This window comes from Zosterops lateralis, assembly GCF_965231275.1.
Source record: "Zosterops lateralis genome assembly, chromosome: 13".
NCBI classification, from domain to species: domain Eukaryota; kingdom Metazoa; phylum Chordata; class Aves; order Passeriformes; family Zosteropidae; genus Zosterops; species Zosterops lateralis.
Genome location: NC_139773.1, coordinates 10,398,741 through 10,407,891, shown reverse-complemented (window position 1 = coordinate 10,407,891; position 9,151 = coordinate 10,398,741).

Here is a 9,151-nt window from a genome sequence, read left to right as displayed (position 1 = left end):
AATGTCCAGCTCACACTCTGGGCACTTGCTGCTTACAGGGTCACCAGGAACTTTTCTCACTGCACCAGGTGTAGAACACACCCCAACAATGGTGCTGTTCAAATACAGGGTTGCCATTGCCTGAAGGTCATTTTCTCTTTGATCAATAGATTAAAAAAACCCACCTTCTAACCAAGTTGCTGATTCATAGGAAAGACCTAACCTGAAAGCCTCTAGATTCCCTTTCTACTATTTAAAAACAACAACAACAACAACAACAACAAAAAAACCCCAAAACAAAACAAACAAAACAAAACAAAACAAAACAAAACAAAAAAAACCCCCAAAAAACCAATAAAAACTTAATTCCCTTTCCAGTTTCACCCTCTCCTCCCCTCCATAACAAATTGTGCTGGGCACTGTCAGTCTCTGTGCTCTGGAGCTGGCAAATCCCCTACTGTTCTAGTCTTCTTATTCCATTTTCCACAGCTGAATGCCCTAGGAAGGACCTTACATGCTCTTCCATTCTCTGAAATACCTGACACAATTTTGGAAGCTACTAGAATAAATATGTATCCTTTCCATGTACTGTTTTGTAGCCACCACAGCAATCTGCTCCTAAAACACACATGTAGCTGCCTTCTGTGTGTACAGCTGTAAAATGATGATATCCTCATCATTATATTTGCTCTTTTGAGTATTTTTGCTCTTTTCTCTCTATTTTCCTTTTCTACATTGTTTTCTCTCAGTATTGCTCAGTTTGAAACAACCGATGCTAAATACGCAGGATAAAAGAACTGCTTTTATTACATTTATGAAGCATTTACACCTTTTATGGCATCAATTTGTGTAGGGGAAAAAAAGCCGTTTCATAAGCAAAAGTATAATTTTATCCTTAAGATGACTGCTTCATGATTGCCTTTTATTATACACGGTAAAAAGATGTTTCTCCAGGACCATTATCAGCCAGTACATGAGGGTACATGAAGTCAGTCAGGGCTGTCTGTCCGGAGTGTGTTTTGCATTGTTTTACACAGTAAACTCAGTACTGATACACAGAGATTTTTAGTTCAGCTGATGAATAAACAAAAGGACCCAGATGGCAAGCAGACTAAAAATTTGCTTTTATCACAGGTGCATTAAGAGCACCCAAGTCCCTGCAAACTTTCTATTTCTCTTTCCCAAATCACACAAATAGAATTTATTTAACAAATCCCTAAATAAACTGATGGAATATGAACTTCTAAAACCACCTCAGTCAAGTATCTGGCCTCGTAACTTTAAAACAGAATTTTTGAGAAAAACACTGCAAATGAACATTTTCAGTTAGATGATGCTCCATATTTCAATTTTTCTGGTGGTTTTTTTTTTTTTTTTTTTTTTTTTTTTTTTTTAAACGGATTTCTCGCATTCCTGTTTCCAAGCCCGCTGTGAGAAGGAGTCTGCCCCACCTGCACGGACAGACCCTCCTCACCCGGAGCCTCCCGGGCCATTCCCGGCTTGTCCAGACGGTGGCGCTGCGCTCCCAGCGTTACAGGGAGCGGAGACTTCCCGCAGGCAGGAGAACATATTTTATTGCACCTTCTAGAAATGTCTTAGTAGTAAGTAAAGAAACAACAGCACAACTCCAAACCACCCCCGCCCCCCAAAAAATAACCCCACACAAAACCTTCTTATTTTTTCCTAAAAAACCCATAGGGGATTTAACTTTTTAATAGATGCAATAAGGAAAAGCACGAACCTAGCACAGACAGGCTAAACAATTACTGGGGAGGAGTTTAGACACTTCTTGAAGGCATATATAGGTAAATATCATGAAGTGCATGCTCCAGTGCTTTCCTCCAGTTACAAAAACATAAGAAAAAAAGTATCATATGAGTAGAAATTAGTTGAGGATACAGATAACTGAAATGTACTTAGAACAGATTATATTCATTAATGTAAACAAGGTAAATTATCCTGCAAGCCCTTTGTTTCTATGAAAATAAGTATTCCTTCTTTGGGGTGCTGAATTCATGTTTCCAGGACAACAGATGCTTCCATCTGAAACGTTCCTGACTGTGTTTTTTTCTGAAGAATCACAGGACACATCCAGTCAAAAACATAAACTGAGGGAAACTTTTTTTTTCAAACCAGGCAGGTACAATTATAAATGGCAAATATTGTTGTGTTCACATACTGCCATTGCTAGTACAGTGGTGGTTTTTGATTTAGTGGAACAGACTTCAGGGAGAGAAAATACAGATTGAGGGAGGGTGATTAACTCAGAGCCACAACATCCTTCCAGTAAAGTCTTCTTTCATTTCTTGAAGCTATTAAGCAATTCTGTATTTTCTAAGCTATTGCAGAAGAGACACACCTTAAACTGGAAATAGTAATTGCCCAACCAGTTACACACTGGTTCGTTTCTATTTGCTTGAGACGGAACCTAGATGGAATAAATGAGGATGGTTTTCCAGCAACTTAGCTTCCTCAACTTGCCACAGAACGAAGTTCAAGCCATATAAAAGAAAATTCAAAGGAAAGTAACTCTCTGCTTATCAAATGTTAAAGGTTCACGGACAGTTAGTTGTAAATGAAGATATGTTTTAGATATGCTCACTTGTGAATGGTTATGCAGGATATCTAATTACATTAGCTCTATTAACTGTCTTTGTAAAGCAGTAATGAAAGCAGAATATTTTTCTTCCACAGACTTACTACATCTGAGATTGCTCTGAGGAGAGGATCAAGAGAAGAGCTAGCTCCTAATTTTAGCTGTCAGAGCTAGAAGTTGGAGTAGAAGCTCACGGAGTTGGAATAATAACAAAATTAAACCCTGCTAATCAGCTCACCACCTGCTATGGCTAAGTAGGGGTATTATCACTGCAGGGTTCTTTGGCTTTTTTTTTTTTTAATTTTTATTTTATAAGAGTTCATATTTTGTTTATGATACAAGGTGTGTTCGTGTAAAAAAAAGTAAGGAGGGAAGAAAACATAAAACCAGGTCATGTGGGTAGTGCAGATGGCAACTGGGAAACATTAGACTCCATTACACTGCCATGTAACCAAGTATGGAACACACTACTGTACTTGCAGCAAATTGTAGTGGTCAGAAATTAAGTCAATACCAATTTCCTTTACAGACTGCAGCATTAATTGCTCTGTTGTGCAGTTTAACTAAGACAACTGATGGTTTTACAGTCACTTTTCTCCTTAATAAACTTGTTTTACCTGTCTAGCCCACACCAAAAACTTTCATTACTGTATGAAAAAAAGAATATTGGAGTGTTTGGGAATGATGCAATGACTAGAATTGCAAGCCATTGTGACTAGGATTGTGCTGTGGATTTCGGTTTTAGGAAGTAAGGTGGATACTGCAGTCTTGAAGATTAATTAATTTTTTCTGACCATAGCATATTTCATTCAAAGCATTTGCCAAGAGGAAAACTAAACACACTAATGGCAGCATAATGCTTACATATTTAATAATGCTAACAGCACAGGCAGCATAGTGCTAACAGTCTTCAAAATATATTTAGGCTTCACTGAATTATAGAAGAAGTCACAGCAGAAGGGAAAGATGCAACATTAAATAAAACAGTTTTAACATCCTCAATAAAAATCATATTTCCCTTTGTTTTGAAGTAGTGAATTAGTGATTTATTAGCAGTAGATGACTTGGCTTTTCTTTGGCAAACTGATAAGATTTTTCTGTTACTAGTAGGGATCAGGTCTTTGTGCATTTACTTCCTTTACTTCCTTGTTTGTGCAGCAGCAGCATCAGATAAAGGATGGTGTTTATTAGTTACCTGCCTATTGGAAATATATTTAATTCAATTAAAGAAGTGACATCCAACAGGAGATGAAGAACATGATAGCTTTGCTAAAATTGAAAGCTTAAACACATTTATTTACATGCAAGAAGTTTTTCAAACTTGTTTGGCTTTCTGACCTCTCAGCTAATACAGAACTTTGCAATGAAAAATTCACATAGTGTACAATACTGAAACAAGAGGGGCAAGAACTCCATCTTTTCACTAACATTATGCTGTTGACAATCTCTGTTATGATCTAGTGGGGAGGTGAGTGTTCCTCATTTACACCTCACACCATACACCAGTGTTCCTGAAGATAAAATACAGTTCTGTGGAAAAGACTGATGCAGCCCCTGAGCCCACAGTCTACCTCTGGAGTACCAGACCAGACTGGTCTCATGCCAAATACTGTAACAATGAGTAAAATGGTAGAAAGTGGTTTGAAACCCAAAGAGTTCTGCAGAACTGGAACCGTAAAGTGGGATAGAGATGGCTCTGCCTTGGGACTGCATGATTTAATGATTTAGAATTTTGACAGGATTGCTACAGAGCTCTGGCCCCCACAGTTTATTTTTGGTGCTGTATCCTAATGACTTATCCTCTGGAGTCTCTAGACCCTCAGTTTGCCATCATCTGGTAACAGCAATGTCTGTGCAGAATGCCCACGCCCTTCAGCAGGGAAATCTGATTATAAAATCAATGTCTCTGGTAAAAGTCCCAGGTTCAAGAGCTATCATCTCCTCCCCCAGCTTCAGCAACACTTGGGGTCAGTGACGTCAGCAAATCTGGCTGAGGGAGAGCTAAGGGAGTTTGAGCTTACAGAAATTATGTCTTCTAATTACTCAAAAATAGACAAATGAAAAAAAAGCTGTTTCACAGCTTCTGCCTGGACTTGCATTATCACAGTCTGCCAGGCCACAGGAGTCACTATGATTTATGGTGCTTAGGATTAAAAACTGCCAGACCACTTCAAGTTTGGAGTTACAGAGCATGAACAAATTATTTTACCATTTACTTGCAAAGAAACAACCAAACAGAATTTCAGTAACAGAACAGCCCTTACTCAAAACAAAAGATAGCCAGATAGAAGTGGGTGAGCAAGAGCCTCCCATAATATTATTAGCAGATATGGCCTTTATTTTTCTGCAGTAGCATAATTCAGAGAGAGCTTTCAGTGGAATGGACCCCACCTATCAACATAATGTTAATTTGTTAACAAATTCAAAGAAAAACTTAAAATGTTTTTATGTGAGTCTATTGAAAGATAATGCATGCTTATGTTCACAGCTCAAATTTGTGCTTAATTTTGTTAAGAATGGAAAGACAATTTTAAAGTACTTTCGTTATTTATGTATATAATGACTTCTTGAAATGTTTACAGTCTATGTATCCTTATTGTTTTTAGTAAGGCTCTGCCTTTTTTCCACTCATGATGCATTTATTACAATCCATCAGCATAAATAAGGCAAAGCAGAAGAGGAGAGAGGGAGAAGGAAGGCAAACATTAAAAGCAGGGCCTCTTCTGCTTAATTTCTTAGTTTAAACCACCAGCCTAACTATATTCTGAACTACTCATTCGATGTATAACTTTCTAGAACACAGTGCAGGTCTACCAATAAACAGAAGTAATAGAGAAATAAACTAGGCCAAGAAAAAATTAAGTTTTTCTGATATGTTTGTTTTGATGTGTGAAAGAGGTTTGGCAAGAAGAAAACATATGCCAACAACTGCAAAAAGATACTAGTCTCAATAGAAAATAGGGAGGAGGATGTGAGAGGTAGCAAGCAAGTAATATCAGAGTCTAGAAATATTCTATATTGAATATTTCAAGTTGAAGTGAGTAATTTTTCTACTGCTCGCCAGCCAATAAAACTGGGAGCACGTCTATGTGAATTTTAACAGATGCTCACAAGTACTTTTTAAACCTTATGGAAAGATGGTCACAAAAGCAACTTGCTTTGTGTTAAAAATGTTGTATGACGAAGTCCAAATTATTTATATGGACCTTTTAGGGAATGTTACACACATTCAAATCTTTGCCAGGAGCAGCAGAAATGGTATTGCCAGCCAGGACAGGAGCACACCTGCCAGCCCAGCACACCCCAGCCTGGCTGTCACTGCTGCTGCTGGGCCTGTCCATGGGGCTGCACACACAGAGCCACCAGCCAGGACACCCCAGACACCTCCAGAGACCCCAGACACAGCCTGTGCAAGGTCACAACCCCCAAACAGAGGCCTTGGAGATGGTCTGGCACATCAGGCCAAACTTTAGACATCTTAAACATGATAAAAAACACCAAACCAAACCATTTGTCATGCCCCTGTTGCCAAGAGACTTGGGTTTATCTAAATTAATTTAGTAACCTGGCAGTAAAAGCCAGTACTGGCCTATGTCCTGATACCCAGACAAACAGTCTCTAAGGCTCCCAACTAGTGCTCTGCCAGTCCACTGTTACACCTTGCTCTGGTGGCCCTCAGTCCCCACACAGGCACCACAGTGATGCTGCAGGACAGCTCCCACTCATTGGGGTGAAATCTGTCCCCGGCCCTGGGCTCCCTGTGCTGTGAGGGGCTCTCCCACGTCCTGGGTGAGCCCTGAAGGGCAGCACCTCCCCAGTAATGGCTCTGGCCAGAATATATATACAACAAAATTATCTAAACTAAACCTGTTGTTCATCTGGGCAAGGTCCACCATAAACAGGAACAGCCTTGGTGAAGAGGTGTGATCTCTGGTCAGGGTGAGGCGCACAGGCAAAGGTGCTTTGGTTGTGGTTCTCGGGAGGGTTTCCTCATCCAAGATTTAAGTTGTTCAAAGTTCTTGGCCCTCTAAAAGCCCCAAGTTGCATTGGTATAAAAAAGCAGAGTCTTCAAGGTTCTGTTTTCAGGTTTCTCGTGTTCTTTATTATTTGATATCTCAGAATTTTCTCCCAGCCGAGGTCTGGACAGTGGCTGGGACACGAGGCGACTGCCCACCGATGGGACGTCACCTCACATTTATACAGATAACTACTTGTAGGTTATTTACAATTTCATACCAATACCTAGTGCTCACACTAAAAGGGTCATTTCTACTTTGACCCAATCCACTCCAACTACCTTGTGTCATCACCACCCCAAAAGATGGAGGACGAGGAAGAAGGAGAAGAACATGAGGTACCATCCAAATTCCACCATTTTGTCCCCCATCTACCTCTATTCTATGAACCCTAAAACTACTGAATTTTGCATCTTCTACTGTGCTAAACTACTGTTTTCACTTCCTGATGATCTGCAATTTCTCTGTCTGTGTCGGAAGCCTCTCCCATGGACTGAAATCAAACCCGGTGTTTTCCTGGGCTCTGTGCCAAGGTCTCCGACCCCCCTGGACCGGCTCCACACTCCCCTGTCCAGGGCTCGAATTCCCTTCCTCGGGTCCCAGGTCATCCAGGGGATGTCCTGGACTCCAACAGTGGTGTCAGCTCATGGCTTTGCAGGGGCCATTACTGCCACAGCTGCTTCCCCATGGAGACAGCCTTGGGCAAACACGCTGCTGCTCCCTGCTCACATCCCTGCTCACATCAAGCTGCTGCTCCCTGCTCACCTGAAGGGCACCTGAAGGTCAACACTCACCAAGCCCACCCCCAGTGCCCCAGTATTGCTTCTACTTCCATTTCAGTCACACTTTTTATGGGATTTCATTGTCTGTGTGCTCCCGTATGGCAGGGATGTGCTGGACAGCCAAGGCTTCAGACAGCAAAGGAAAACCATGCCATGTTTGTTTAACCTGAAAGCTTTTTTGGGAAGTGTCCAACACCAAATAGTGGCCAGATTCAGTGAATCATTCCCATTACTCTTGTTTGTTTTCCACAGCTATTCCTAGGAACAGCCATCCTCTGCAGTAAGGCAGACAACAACTGCAGGATGAACCATTTCCTTCAACAGTTCCATCAGGCCCCTCTGCTGTAAGTTACTATTTTCTGCAGAAAGCCACCACTGAAGTAACCAGACAGTGCAGAACCACACTAATGGCAGAGAAATGCAGGGGGTCAGAAGGAGAAATGCTGACCCTGGAGCTGTCACATGGAACTAAACCAAAAATCTCAACACAGCCCTCTGATAAGCACACCAACAAAAGATCTGCAGTTTTAAGGCCTTGCAGTACTACTGTAATAACAAAAACTAGTAATTCATTTTATATACACTGCAAAAAGCAATCTTCTATTCTTCTGTTTTTCCAGAAAGCTATTTACAGATAGACTACATGGAAAAAGTTAGAGAAGCATGACCATAGATTCTAGTGATGGATTTCTAATAGTGATTAGAACTACGAAAACACATCTCTAATGGCTTCTAACCTGTACTGGAAACTCTAACAAGCTAGTAAGCATTTTTATTAAACTCCATAATTAATATGAAATTTGGAAATGATTTAGTTCCATGGAAATGTACTAGCTAGGGTGAGCAAAGACAGTGATTGTTAAAAAAAAGCTAAAACCAACCAAAACCTCAAACCAAAACCAAGAACAGAATGGAGTAGGAGACTGAGAGTGAAGGAAATAGACATAAATAAGAAAGTTGTTAAATTATTCCAATAGCCCCTAAATTGTTCATGGAATAAAAACTCATAGGTTTGCATGACACATGTCAGGGAAGTCTTACTATTCTCATGAATATCAGCTCATAAAATTCAACCAGTTGAATCTGTACTGTTTGTAGAACAAGGAAATAATTTGTATTTTGCTTTACAGTTTTATGTTGAGTAGCTGATTGCGGAGAGTAATTGCTCTTGGTGTATCCTACTTATAAGGAAAAACTCTCTATGCAGGAGACTTAGGGACAGTCAGAGAAGACACAAAACCCTAAGAACATTAACAATATTCATAATCTTTTTGAACTACCAAAAATTATTTTGATTTTTTTATATTATGGAAAACCCTCCCCAAAAAGTCTGTATTAATAAAGAAAAACAGAACAGCTTGCAAAGCAAAACAGTTTTATTTCCAGAGCTGTTATGCTTCAGGCCATGAGAAGGAACAACCTGTGACTGACAGCAGTCACACTGCTTAATGTGCTACTGGAAACATCACTGAAATATGGCTAAATACAAAAATTAACTAAAAATTACTTACACTTATTTTCCCAATGTTGACAGATACTTAGGTCATAGTATTTGCAACCAAATAAAGTGACTTACTGAAGAACAAACTCAATGCATCAACTCAGAGCATGGCACTTTGTTTTTGCTACAGTCCAGTAGAAATATGGAAATACAGATTAAAATATTTTCTGTTTTAAAATATTTAAAACTTGTATTCCTCAGAGCACTGTATTTTGGTTCTATGCTGTCCAATCTTCTTGTAATGTCATTCCTTAAAATGCAAGCTAAGGACTTATTC